At 44.7% G+C, this 14,298-nt stretch overlaps 1 protein-coding gene across 8 annotated transcripts in view; it reads left to right on the top strand.

Annotated features, from left to right (window-relative positions):
• The first annotated feature begins 4,669 nt into the window (after window positions 1-4,669).
• Window positions 4,670-14,298, top strand: part of XCR1 (chemokine (C motif) receptor 1) — a 49,993-nt gene continuing 40,364 nt past the window's right edge. For 6 of the 8 annotated variants that reach the window (XR_001364189.1, XR_001364190.1, XM_005877066.2 and 3 more), the window contains exons 1-2: window positions 4,679-4,756; window positions 6,557-6,649. The gene's annotated coding sequence lies outside the window, so the exon portion shown is untranslated. The other 2 variants (XM_014548401.1, XM_014548402.1) reach the window with 2 other exon arrangements.

Here is a 14,298-nt window from a genome sequence, read left to right as displayed (position 1 = left end):
CATCCTAACAAGGGGAACAATGATCTGGGATGTCCTGAGTCCTTGTGGGATGAATAACCTGGTTCAGACTCAGTCAGATAAGCCTTAAGCAACGATCACATGATCTAATCAATTAGACTTTATATTTCCTGTCTTATTCACGTGACCAGCTTAGGGTATGGTTGTCATTTGCTACAGTAACAAAAGAAACACCTAAAGCTTGCTGTCTTAAAATAACAATACTACTTATTATCTGGCATAATCCTGTGGGTGCTGAGGGGTTCTTCCGGGTCACGTGGCATTGGCTGGGTGCCGAGAAGGCTGGAAGGTCCAGATACACCCAGTGTTAATATTTGTGCCCCCCCCCCTTGTGCTATCATTCTCCTCCCCCTCCATGTCTAATATACGCATTATTTTCCTGGACAATGGGGAGGAAGTTGTAGATATCATGTCCTGCATACTTTCTAAACACTTCAGGGTGTATTTCCTAAGAACAAGGACATTTTTTTGTGTAGCCACAGAACAATGATGGAAATCAGGAAACTTAACATCCATCAGATGCATGGTCCATCCTCACATTTTGCCAATTGCCCTGAAACAGCCCTTGGCAAGCTATCTCCCAACTTGGGATCCTGTTTTGCATCAAGCCGCCACATCTCTGTTTCCAGCCGATTTTCACCTGGAAGAGCCCTCGGCCTTTCTTGGTCCACACCTGCTCTTTAGGCAAGTGGATTTCTGTGTGAGGGCTGGGGGTGCTTAGAGCCATCTCCTTCCTGCCACACCCGCTGCCTGCCCGTAAGAGTCCATTAGAGTCCATTAGGGACAAAGAGTCTATTTGCTCTTTGTCCCTAATCCTTCTGGGGGTAGACCAGGAAGTCCCACTGAGCAGCCTCGCCCTGGGGCTGAGAGAAGAGACAGGGAATGTAAAATATTCCTCCTGTGCTGTTTTCTTGTGACTTCTTTCCAGCCAGGAAAATGTGATTCTGGTAACCCATGCTTGTTCCCTTTTCTTTTTAACCACATTTTGTTACAAAAACAATATGCTGGCCATCATAAAGGGAACTTCCCAACAAGGACTTTCCTCTCTGAACCTGTTTATTTTGACATGTGCTGGTCTAGTGATGCATTTTGGGTTTTTTTAAATATTTTTATTGATTTCAGAGAGGAAGAGAGAGATAGAAACATCAATGATGAGAGAGAATCATTGATCAGCTGCCTCCTGCATGCCCCGTATTGGGGATTGAGCCCTCAACCTGGGCATATGCCCTGACAGGGAATGAAACCGTGACCTCCTGCTTCATAGGTTGACGCCCAACCATTGAGCCATGCCGGCCGGGCTAGCAATGCATTTTATACACTTGAAGCCACTGTGCTATGCTTACATCCTCTGCTTTTTCACATTTTCTAAAATCTGATTGTTCCCTGTCACTCCCCTCCACATAGGACACTCAGAATAAGGTGGGGACATGACCTCCAGTGGCTTGGGAGACCCCTGCCTGTTCTCACCCCAACACGTGGCTCCTGTGCTCCCCACACCAGACCACCAGGCTCTCTCTCAGCTCTGCCTTTCCCTGCCATTGATCCATAGTGTCCACCTGTTACATGTCCCTCGGGGTGGCCTAAGCATCACCTCCTGCTCTTGCCACCCCAGCTGCTCCCTCAGACCAGACCAGTCACTCTCGCTGATTCCAAGTAGCTGTTACCACTGTTTTGTAAATGGGCTCACGTGTCTGCCTCCCCCACTGGACTGTCATTTTCTCGGAGTTTCAATGTCCCCAGCACCAGGCTTACCACATGGAGGAACCCCCGGAACTCTGGGGGTGAATAAGGCAGATGTGAGGAACAGTATCAGAACCCTTTTACCCTGATTTCACTTCCAAGCCGTGCTCATAACACTCCTCTCTTTGAGCATCATGACATCTGCTGTGCCCCTCCCCCCTTTCCACACCCCCACCGGCTTCACCCCCTGGTCTGACAGCTCCTTTTTTGGATTCTAAATCTGTTTAACAAAGGTTCTTTGCTTGATCAAACTTGAATCAGGCTCCTGAACCTTCTCCTAGGCCCATACATCAGGGCACTTCTTTGTAAAATTCGGTTTTTATCAAGAACCCTGCAGAGTGGTTGTAGTAAGAGCTTCCATCCTTGATATCTGATCACCCTTAGCCCCTGACTGGGTTTCTCCGGCTCTGCCACCACCCTGACCAGCCTCAGCAAGAATCCTGTTACCTTGCTTTCGCCAGAACCCCTTCACCCTGGGCATTTCCTTGTAGTAATTTTCCATGCACTGCCCCCACCCATTCCTGGGTTATAAATTCCCACTGTTGTCCTCACTGCAGTGGTCCCTGCGCCCACTGTGATGGCTTGAACCAAGTGCTTTCACATGTGTCAGCGAACTTGATCCCCTCTAACAATTCCATCTCCCCGGGGGACCAGCTGTGTAAAAAGGTGCGCTACCCTTCCGCCCTTGAGTTTCTTGACCTCAAATTCTTTGTCCTCCCCGCCCTTCAGCCACCCACATTACAAACCTTGTCACCTCCAGAATCTGCCTTACCAAGAAATCTTTAACTTAGCATCTCCCTCTCTGACCACAACATCCTACTGTTCCCACCCCCTCTTACCCTCCCTCAGTACATCACTCCCTCCTGTTTTCCACCCCGTCAAGATCTCTGGCAGCTTGGACCTGCTATTTTTATTATTATTATAATTACTAGAGGCCCGATGCATGAAATTCGTGCAAGGGGCTCAGCCCTCGCAGCCCCAGCTTTGTCCAGAAGGTCGTTCGGCTATCCAGTCTAATTAGCATATTATGCTTTTATTATTATAGATCATTATTATCAGCCCCATGCTGTCTTTTTGTTTTGTCTTGTTTTTGTTAATCCTCACCCAAGGATATTTTTTCCTTTGATTTTTAGAGAGAGTAGAAGGGAGGGGTTGAGAGAGAGAGAGAGAAACATCGATGTGAGAGAGATATATCGATTGGTTGCCTCCCTCAGGGTGGAGCCTGCAACTGAGGTATGTGCCCTTGACCAGAATCGAACCCACGACCCTTCAGTCTGTGAGCCAACACTCTAACCACTGAGACAAACCAGTCAGGGCCTCATACTGTCTTGACTTAATTCTTCCTTCAACCAGACACATGGTCACTACCTCAGTCCATCTGGTACCAATACACTCTACACGCTGCCCTTCTGGCACCTCTGCCTCAAGGAACCCTGGCTCTATCTAGCAGTTCCCCTTCTGTATGGATGCTCAGCCTTCTAGAGACATTCCCCCAGGGGTGAAGACTCCACAGACTCATGGTCTCCAGTGTCAAGTCCTGGCTCTGCCACTTCCGGCCATGAAATGCTTGTTACTTCATCTCTGCAAGGCTTGGCTTCCTCACCACCAAGTGGGAATCAAGAGCACATGGCTCTCTGGAGTGCGGGGAGGACCGGCGCGGCATGCAGCACACTGCAGTAAATGTGAGCGACAGCAATTGCCATCATTGCTGATGGCCAACCCTCCACATGAGGGCAAGGGGAGGTTTCTCTGAAACCACTCACAGCGGGTCCAAGCCTCCGTCTTCCTTCTCCAGCCCCTCATCCCACCTCTTCCATGCTCATTCACCACTCAGCTCCTCCTTCATGGAGGAGAAGAAGCCACTGGCATAGGTCTGAGCATTCTGTCTCATTCTCATTTGTCCGCACCCGCTGCCATTCCTAGCTCCATGTTTAGGATGTGCTCTTACCCTGCCCCTGCCCAGGGCTGATTCCCCTCTTCGGCCTTCGGGTGTCAGCCTGCCCCTTGCCCTCACGTCGGCTTCCATCAGCGGGTCCCTCGCTGTTTTGCGCCTTCGACCTCTCCAGTGACCCCGTCCTTCCAGCAACAAAAAAGCGAGCACCTAAAGAGACATCCACTTCTGAGAAGATGGAGTCAATATCCTTTTCCTGTTCCCTTCTCTAAGTACAACTAAAAACCCAGGATGTTATAGATAAGACAAACATAGGAAGACTGAAAAGTGGAGAGAAGAAGAAAGACTGATTACAGATCACAGGACTAGAGGAAGTACACAGTGGTGAGTTACCTGGGTTTTCGTTTTCCCTTATCTATCCCAAAATTGGAGCTGAAGAAGCCAGCAACCAGGACATACCAACAGGGAAGGAGGCAAAAAGCCCACAGATTGGATGGCTTTGGTATTGGGATATGCTTATCTCACAGAGGTGAGGTAGAAACTGTTCCTTCCTCTTTGACTTTTTAGAAGAGTTTAAGAAGGATTGGTGTTGATTCTTCTTTATATGTCTGATAAAACTCACCACTTAAGCCACAGGGTCCAGGACTTTTCTCGGTTCAGAGATTTTTGATTACTCATTCAATCTCTGAACAAGCGTTATCTGAATACCAAAGCCAGATGAAGAGACAAGAAAACTACAAGCCCATATTCCTTATGAGTATTTATTCAAAAATCCTCAACAAAACACGAATAAATCAAATTCAGCAGCATATTAAAAGGAGTATATACCATGACCAAGTGGGATTTATTCCTGGAATACAGCTATGGTTCAACACCTACAAAACTCCGTCGACATAATCTACCATTCAGGAACTGAAGCTACAGTGTTAATAAATCATTACAGGCTTTTCTGCTTGGTATGTGCTTCTTCCACATTTTGCATTCTCATCAGCATGTGACCCTTTCTGACTGAACGGATCAGCTGAGATTGAATTAATTCATTTATTTCAGCAAAACCATGAGGATGTGCGTGCGGACGGATGGACCTCTCATTCACAGCTGACGGAGGTGCGTGGATGCCTGCTCCCTCTCTAACTATAAGAGGGTGTCTTTCTCTAACTATATTTTAGATCTTAAAATTGTTCATATCTTTTGACTCAGGAACTTCATTTCTAGATATGACCCTAAAGAACTAATCAGGCATATGCGTGCAAGAATATTCAATGTTCTACCAGCATTCATACTGAAAAGTGAGAGAGAGCTGAACCGCCTAACAGTATGTGTGTGGCTAAATCAATTGTGGTCAACCTGTGTGACTAACTGTATGTGGTTATTACAAATTATTCTAGAGAATTGGAATGATATAGGGAAGTACAATGCCATGCTAAGTGAGAAAAATGGAAAACAATTTGATTTCAATTCCACCCAAAAAAACCTAGAAGGAAATACTTCAAGTTATAAGTGGTTATTGCTGAGTTGTCTTATTGATTGGGGGTGAAGTCTTGTTTTTATTTTTGTGGTAGTTCTCTAAGTTTTTGTTAGTAACTCTATATTTCCTTTCTAATGGTTTTCATTTATTATGAACTCGTTCAAACATTCAAAAAATAGAAAGAAATGAGCAGATATACATTAGGTCTCTACCTCATACAATAAAAAAGATAATTCCAGATTAATTAATTAATTCCAGACAGTGGAATGGAGAGACTTTGGTAAGAGAATAGAGAAGAGCCTGTCTGATCTCAAGGTGAAGACCTCTACTGCTGACCTCTTTAGCAAAACATGTGCTGTTTCAATATTCCCGTCTAACAAGCCAGCCCAAAACTCAGTGGCTTAAAGCAGCAACCAGCTTTCCCTGTTGACAATTCTGCAGTTGAGCAGTTAAGTCTGGGCTTAGTGGGACAGGCCTTTAGGTCTTTGCTGGGCTCATTCGTGTAACTGTGGCCGGCTGTCAGGTTAGCTGGGGACTGGGTCAGAGGGTGTCTGGGCCACATGTCCATCATCCAGGAGGCCAGCTTGAGCTCATGTACCTGGCAGCTGGCAGAGTTCCAGGCCTCTGAGCTCAGAGCTCCCACAGCCTCACTCCCACCGCATTCCCTTGGCCAAAGCAGGTACTGAGAGTCCAGTTAGTACCACCTCCTGGCCGGAGGAGCTGTACAGACATTGCACGGATGCAGGAACGCAGGGAGTGGAAAGATCGTGCCATCTGTGCAATCGACCATAAAGTATAAAATGCACAAACCATAAAGGAAAAGATTGATAGTCTGAATACATAAAAATTAAAACTTCTGCATGAAAAATGACACTATATATGTATTACTTGTATAATCATAAAACAAAGTTACAATAAAGATTTCAGGATACTGCACATTATTTTTTTTTAAGCACTGAAGAAAATATCTGTGTAAAAATATCAACTTCCAAAGTGGGAAAATTATTGGGTCAATAATTTCATTATAGTTGGATGCTTCCTCCTCAGATAAGCGTATTACAGACTCAGTCAAATAGTAAAGCCCACCTCCTGCATTTGAAAAGGAATTCCTTCCACAGAAATTCTTATTACACATCTTATTACATGGTACATAAGAAATTGTGTCTATTTAAAACTGTAAGTGCTGCCTTAGCCGGTTTGGCCCAGTGGATAGAGCATTGGCCTGAGGACTAAAGGATCTCAGGTTCAATTCTGGCCAAGGGCACATGCCCAGGCTGCAGGAGGCAACCGATCAATGATGCTCTTTCATCATTGATATTTCTATCTCTCCCTCTCTCTTCTTCTCTGAAATCAATAAAAAATATATTTTTAAATAAATAAGTAAGTAAATAAATAATAAAATTATAAGTGCTTCTTTATTGTAATTCTTCTCATTCCAGGAGGATTACCGAATCAGTCACCAGAACCTTGGAGGTCTCCTGCTAAAGAAGCAGGAACATTGAGGGGCTTGAACTTTCCTGTCTTCAGAGAGAGTGAGTAAGAAGGGACTGGGTCTAAGCACAGACTGAGGGACCTACATTTTTTTTTCTGAGTCAGGGCTCGAAAATCCAACCTTTGCCTTTTGTGTGACTCTGGGAGTGCCCGAAACACCAGCGCCCGTGGCCCCCTCCAAGGCCAAGCGTGAACAGTTTGGGTCAGACCATGAGTTACCCAAGTGGCTCATGGCCCGTCGCAGTGTGAGCAGAGGGGGTTGCGGTGTCTCCAGGACGTGATCACAAATGCAGCCCTGAGCAGCAACAAGCCTGAAAGCAACCTTTCAGCTGAGAGCAGCAGCCCTGGGTCCTTCCTGGCTTGTACCCACAGATGAAAAAAGAAAGGGAGTACCAGAGATCAAGTGAGTGGGGGGCACAGAATTCTCCAGGTGCCTCCACTCATCTGCCTGCCCTTCAGACCCACCGCACTGGCCAGCATCCTGGAAAGAGCCCCTCAGGTAAACAACACATGGGTAGTGAGTGAGTCACCTCTGTCTTTGAAGGACCGACCAAGGTGAGAGCTGAGAGCTGATGTAATCTCTTCACCCAGCTTCCTGCCCAAGTGGCTAGAACACCCATCACGACCCTTGCTGTCTGCTGGCCCAGCTCTGCGAGGGGGAGGGGGCGGCAGCATGGTACCCCACCTACATATGTCAGGGCCCTGCTTACATCCTTGTGGCGTTGCTTGACGATAAACATGGCGATTTCGCCTTTACAAATATTTACCTGCACCTCCAAGGGCCACAGGAAGGATTCACAAACACTTGGTTTCTCACAGAAATGCTCTGCAAAGGAGCGAGGGAGGGTCTCTTTCCCTTTTAGCCACCAGCAAAGTTCAGGTTTTAATCTACCCTTCACTCGGGGGAAGGCAAGGCCCCAGGACCTGGGAAGCACGGGCCTCCCTTCCCCAGTTTGGGGGGAGACTCCAGCCGGCTACCCTAGGAACGTGCAGAAGGAAGTGACTGAGTACCAGTGGCCAAGCAGAGGCTGAGATGCTCCTGTGGCAGCTCAGTGCACAGGAAGTGCCTGACCATGTGTGAAACCGACCCTTATCTCAGGTCTAATCTCGGAAGGGCCACTGCATGGGCCCCGGGGGTCTCTTCCTGTGGGCCCCCTTTTGACACCTACGCCATCCCACCTCTGCGTGGAGTACAGTCATTTCCCGCGAGATGCTCCTGTGGCAGCTCAGTGCACAGGAAGTGCCTGACCATGTGTGAAACCGACCCTTATCTCAGGTCTAATCCCGGAAGGGCTACTGCATGGGCCCCGGGGGTCTCTTCCTGTGGGCTCAGACTCCCCTTGGGGGGCCCCCTTTTGACACCTACGCCATCCCACCTCTGTGTGGAGTGCAGTCATTTCCCGAAACAGAAAATTTCCAGAATTGCTTCTGAAGTACCCCATCCCCCACAGGCAGGCAGGCAGGTGAGCGGTCAGGAGGCAGCGGTCCCGGATTGCAAGAGGGATGTCTGACTTTGCTTTGGCTTTATTTTGTTGGTTCTGTTTGCTTTTAATAGCTCTTTGCACAAATGTATTAGCCTGAATGGGGTCTTGGTACCCCATCCCCCCACCTCAAATCATGGGTGTCATGGAGATGGCAGTGACCTGAGCGGGAGGAAACATTATCTCTGGAAGAGCAGGGGAGCCCCCACGGTGACTGTGGAATTCAGTCTGTTGTACCCAGAAACCTCTCCCCCAAGAAAAATGATGCTGACTCAGCTGCTGAGAGACTCAGAGACTCCAAGAGGGCTGGGATGCTATGACTGAATAAAAGAGCATGTGTTCAGCCGTGGCCGGTTTGGCTCAGTGGATAGAGCGCCGGCCGCGGACTGAAGGGTCCCGGGTTCAATTCCGACCAAGGGCACACGCCCAGGTTGCAGGCTTGATCCCCAGTAGGGGGTGTGCAAGGCGGCAGCCAATCAATGATTCTCTCTCATCATTGATGTTTCTATCTCTCTCTCCCTCTCCCTCTCTGAGATCAATATATATATATATTAAAAAAAGAGAGCATGTGTTCAGAAACCATCACTAGGTCCTCGTTTCTCTCCTCGTGAATTTTGTATGGTTTCAAGGCCCCATGCGAACAGCCCTTGCATGAAGTCTGCCTGCGTCCCTCCATCCCCAGCTGCCTCTGATCTTGCCCACCTCCCACCACTCCCCAGCCCAGAGCCTGGGTTGGCTTCTTCTGTGGCACCCTCATACCAACTGAAAAACTGAATGATTGCAACACTTTAAAATGTTCTGACTTCAGGAGCGAGAAGTGGTCACTATAGAACAACCCAAAAAAGCACAAAGAAGAACATTTTTAACAAGAAGAATGAACCAGACTGAATGTATTGCCCTGCCTTCTACACCACCCTTTTGGTGCTTCTGGACCATGGTTGACTTGAGGCAGCAGAGCACAGTGATGAGAAGTGTGGCTCTGGAGTTGGACTGCCTGCGTTGAAAGGCTCGGTGACCTTCAGCAAATCAGTTAACTTCTCTGAGCCTCAGTTTCCTTATCTGTAGAATGGGGACATCCCTCACGAGTTTGTTGTGAATACAAATGTATCTAAAGCACTTAAACAGTGCCTGGCCCATGGAAGCACCATATTAGCAGCCACCATGTTCTTGATTTGTTCACAGTCTCATGGAGTTGAGCATATAAAGGTCAAGGTTACTACTCTAAGTATCGCTGCATTGGCCATCATGGTGTGTTGTGTGTGTGTGTTTTTTTAAGGATAAATGGAACTTCTGCACATTTTTAAGGTTTTTATGTGTATGTCAAGTACCTTTCTATTGACATGGAACCAGTTTTAAAATCACTAGTGCATGTGATGACGGTGCCCATCGACAAGGAATGATGGAACATTTTGAGGCAGAGGAAGACCTATCAGGTCATAGAAGGCTCAGCAGTGTCCTACTCATCCACCTATTACTACTCTAGATAGTATTGGACTCTACGTCAAACCAAGACCCCATTCAGGCTAATACATTTGTGTAAAGGGCTATTAAAAGCAAACAGAACCAACAAAACAAAGCCACAAAGCAAAGGGTTTTGTTTTTTTCCATTGAAAGTGGGAAATGCATGGGAGTTGTCTATGCTTTTTAATATTAATTGTATTAGGTGGAAGTCGAAACAGATGTCATATTCTCCCCCACAAATCCAATAAACACCAGAGTTCTGTTGTTTTTAAAACAGGCAAAAACACTCCAGCGGCTCTCAAACCAACAAAGGAACAGATGTCACAATATGTACTGCTTTGCAAAGTGCTGTCGAAAACAGAACTAGAATGTTCATTCCTGACATCTCTGAGTGGCTGCCCCAGAAGCGAGTGATGGCACTGGGGCGGGGAGCAGGCGGAAGTGCACCGGAAGCTGAGTGGACAGAGTGTGCAAAGTGTGACTTAAATCCCCAATTTTAAGGAAGTAGGTGGAGAGGAGCAGTTTCTAGAATAGAAACCCTTCCTATCAACGTGTCAGGGATAAAACCAAACTCACAACAAGTACAAAGAAGAAAATAAGCATTATTTGCTATCTCATCCCTCACTGATCACACTCATTAATTTGAATATGTGTTTTACATCACTGAAATCATGTGATACATACAATTTTATATTCTTTTTTTCACTATTACATCAAGAAATTATCTCACATCATTAAAAATTTCCCACAAACATCACTTTTAAGAACTATAAAGTATTTGTAGATGATACCATAATTTTCTTATTTCTTTATTGGTAGATATTTTCCCCAATTTTTCTTTCTTTTTATTGATTTCAGAGAGAGGAAGGGAGAGAGAGAGAGAGAGAGAGAGAAACATCAATGATGAGAGAGAATCACCCATTGATCAGCTACTTCCTGCACCCCTCCCCCCCCACTGAGGACCGAGCCCACAACCCAGGCATGTGCCCCAACTGGGACTAGAACTGGTGACCTCCTTGTTCATGGGTTGATGCTCAACTACTGAGCCACACCAGCCAGACCCCAATTTTCAATATTATAAATAATACAACAATAAAACCACTGTGTATCCTATCTATGTTTTCCAGAGATATACTTCTCTCTTAACTTTTCCTTGTAAACACCCAGAAATAACTATGGCAAATGTTGGAAAAGAGAAAACACTCATATTGTTATGAAAATAGAGGTTAATGGGCTGGTAAAAGGCAAAAATATTATATTATAACATATCACATTATTAGAATATAATTTTACCCACAAGCTTGAGGATATTTGAATCATTTAATTATTTCCCAAATTATCTACAATGAATATATATTACTTTATAACTAAGGAAACGACAAAAAGGGTAATTTGTGAAAAAAAATACAGGAAGTGTCACTTCAGGTTGGCCAACATATGTGTAATAGGAGTTTCAAAAAAGAAGAGGAGTGAAAATGGAGAAGAGAACATTATCAAAGAAGTACTAGAAAAGGATTCTCCCAGGGCTGAAGAAAGACAAAAGGATTTGTCTGAAAGATCCCGAGTACCTGGTACAATAAACAAAGGATAATTCATAGAAGCAACCTCAGGGAATTTCAGAGTTCTGATAATAAAAAGAGATCCTAAAACACTCAGTGAGAGGCAAGAAACAGATAACCAACTAGAGACTAAGAGGGGGATTGGCATCATTCTTCTCATCAGCAACACTGAGGCTTGAAGACAATGGAGCAACTACCTTCAAAGTTCATAGAAATAATTTTGTACCTAGAATTTGATATCTTGCGAAATGATGGATCCAGTGTCATGCAGGAACTTGGATTCCCATACAGTTTTTGGAAATAAAATTACTTGATGATGTACTACCCAAGCAAGAAAAGAATATGAGAATTAAAACCAATTAAACCAGCCTCGAAATGCAATTTAATGAAACTCCAGTATAACGTGCAGTTGGCCTAGCCGAAGGTCTGTATATTTGGAACAAACAAATGATATAATTAAAAGAGCTGGAAGGTATTTGTAATATTATAAAGAAGATACATGCTTCTTTGTCAATCAACTAAAAATTCCAGAAAATAAGAAGTTATGAAAACACACACACACACACACACACACACACACACACACATCATGGCCCAAATATAAAACCAACCAAAACGTATGATTTTGTACAGTCGATGGAGCCTAAGAAAAGAAGACCCACTTGGCCTTGACATTGGAACATTCCCCTCTACAGATCCCAACATAATACCTGCTTCTGTAGAGACTAATATTTACAATATCTGTACTTTAAATGCAGCTTGTTCGTTGGCTTTAAATGATCAGACTTAACTGACAGAACATGGAGAACAAATTTACTAAACAGAAGGCATGTGCTGGAAGCCTTGGCAACATTACAGAGGTGGTATAGCTGAGAGAGGGTGAGGAGTAGATGGGAGAGAAGCAGTGGACAGAAGAAAAGGGGTATTAATTTTCCATCTTACATAGAGGGGAACCAAGAGTTACCACCAACAATTAATGGGTCAATAAACAGAAATTGAATATTCTGTAAAATCATAAGGTTAACCATCAGAAGAAATAAAAATACACAACTATCCACGATTTGCAGGTGGGAGAAGGGGATCTATAAGTGAATAAGTTTCTCACCTATTGCAGCTAAAAGTTCTTCGATAGTGCTTGGAGCTGATAATCGAAGATGTAGGTGTAGTATGCTACTTAGCACTATCAAGATAAATACCAGAAGAAATAGAAACAGAAACAATCAAATGAAGGAACCTATTAGGAGGAAACTAGGAAAAGAATGGAAAAGAAGACTTACTTTTATGGTGTTCTATGTGTTTTTAATGTTTATTTCCAGGCAACTATATTTTAATAATTAAAAAGCAAAATAAGAAAAATACCAAAGGATTTTAAAGTAGTAGATATGCATCAGGTAAAAAAGATAGAGCAGGTGTTTTTTCCCCTCTGTTTTCTAATTATACTGTATGTAATATGGTATTTGTTATTTCCATAATGGAAAAATTCATAAAAGAGAGAAATAATGCATTATTTTTATCACATCATAGTTAGAAGTTGTAGAAAATGGGGATGACGAGGCAAAGAAATACACCTAAAATATCTGTGGGAGGATTCTACAACGGTCATGAAGGCCAAGCTAGCTGTGTGATCTTGGCTAAGTCACTTAGCTCCTCTGGTCTCAGTTTCCACCCCTGAAACACTGAGGAGTTGCCTTTAGAAGTTCTCAGGCCAAGTTCAGCTCCAAGAACGTATGAATCTCTGAATTTCCAGCAACTGTGAGCATTGCCATTGAGATCAGTGACCCAGGCAATCTTGACTACAAAACAACTGGGTCCTCTTTTCTGTTGTTGAGGGGTTATTTCCTCTTGGAAGTTGAAGCTGGGAGGGGCTGCAGACCTCATGTTTTTCTAACAGAATTGCAGTTGTTTGCTCCAACAACAAGTACAAGGTCCACATAGATTATTTGCCCTGGTGTGTGCTCAGAAAAAGGCCAAAGGATGTACCCCAGTGAGGACCAAGGATGTACCCCAGTTCCGACCCAAGCCCTCGAAGAAACCTGTCATCATTGGGGCTGTTGCTGTTTTACAAAAAAAAAAAGCAGTAAGTGTGTTGAAAGCCATAACCACAATAAAACTGCCACATCAATCCGGGAGGTATTTTTTTTACTAATAAACACAGGAAATCACACACCACCAAGACCCGGCTAGAACCAGATCCCGCTGCCTGCGGGGTTCACCATCTCTCTAAGTCTTGGCATTTCATCCACATTGAAGTTCTGCCTCTAGTAGGTTATTTACAACAGCAACAAAACAGAAATGAAAACAGAAAGTTTGTGGTGAGATCAAGTAACAGATGGCAATTCATTTGCTTGTTGTAATAGAGTGTCTGAAATTGTCGGGTCACGTTTTGAACACTGAGGGGCAGTATCTAAGGAATATCCACAGGTCAGTGGTAGATTCTATACTCTTGCCATAGGAAGTGGTCCTCAGAGCAGTGGCATCCCGGGAAGCTTTCACATGTACAGAAGTTTAGGCCCCAAACAGACCTGCCCAATCAGACACGGCTTTTTACCAAAATCTCCAGGTGACACGTTTGGGCAATAAAGTTTGAGAGATGCTGGTTTACAAGACCTATGATGTCCACACACCTTCCCACATCAAAAACTGAGGATTTAACTGTACACAAGGTCAAGTACCTAAGTCCACAAAGCTCTCCAAGAAAGATGGTTTTGGGGTTTTTGTTTTTTTTTAAAATATATTTTATTGATCTTTTTTACAGAGAGGAAGGGAGAGAGATAGAGAGTTAGAAACATCGATGAGAGAGAAACATCGATCAGCTGCCTCCTGCACACTCCCTACTGGAGATGTGCCTGCAACCAAGGTACATGCCCTTGACCGGAATCCAACCTTTCAGTCCGCAGGCCGACGCTCTATCCACTGAGCCAAACTGGTTACGGCAAGAAAGGTGGTTTTTGTTGTTGTTGTTATTCTTATTATTCCTCCCATGTACAGATGAGGAAACAGGGCACTTCCGCAGGACTGGGCTACCAGGAGCTTGCAGAGGAGGCTTAGAGAAGTTAGAAACTTGCTCAAGGTCATAGGCAGCAAAGGGCAGAATTGGGATTTGAAACAAGATCCCTTTGAAGCCCAGACTCGTATTCTTAGCCATTACTTTCCGTTGCCTCGCTAGAGTTGACTGTTTTCAAGGGACTC

This window comes from Myotis brandtii, unplaced genomic scaffold, assembly GCF_000412655.1.
Source record: "Myotis brandtii unplaced genomic scaffold, ASM41265v1 scaffold506, whole genome shotgun sequence".
Classification (NCBI taxonomy): Eukaryota; Metazoa; Chordata; class Mammalia; order Chiroptera; family Vespertilionidae; genus Myotis; species Myotis brandtii.
Note: the sequence above shows the minus strand (reverse complement) of the source record. Positions and strands in the feature narration are given on the sequence as shown.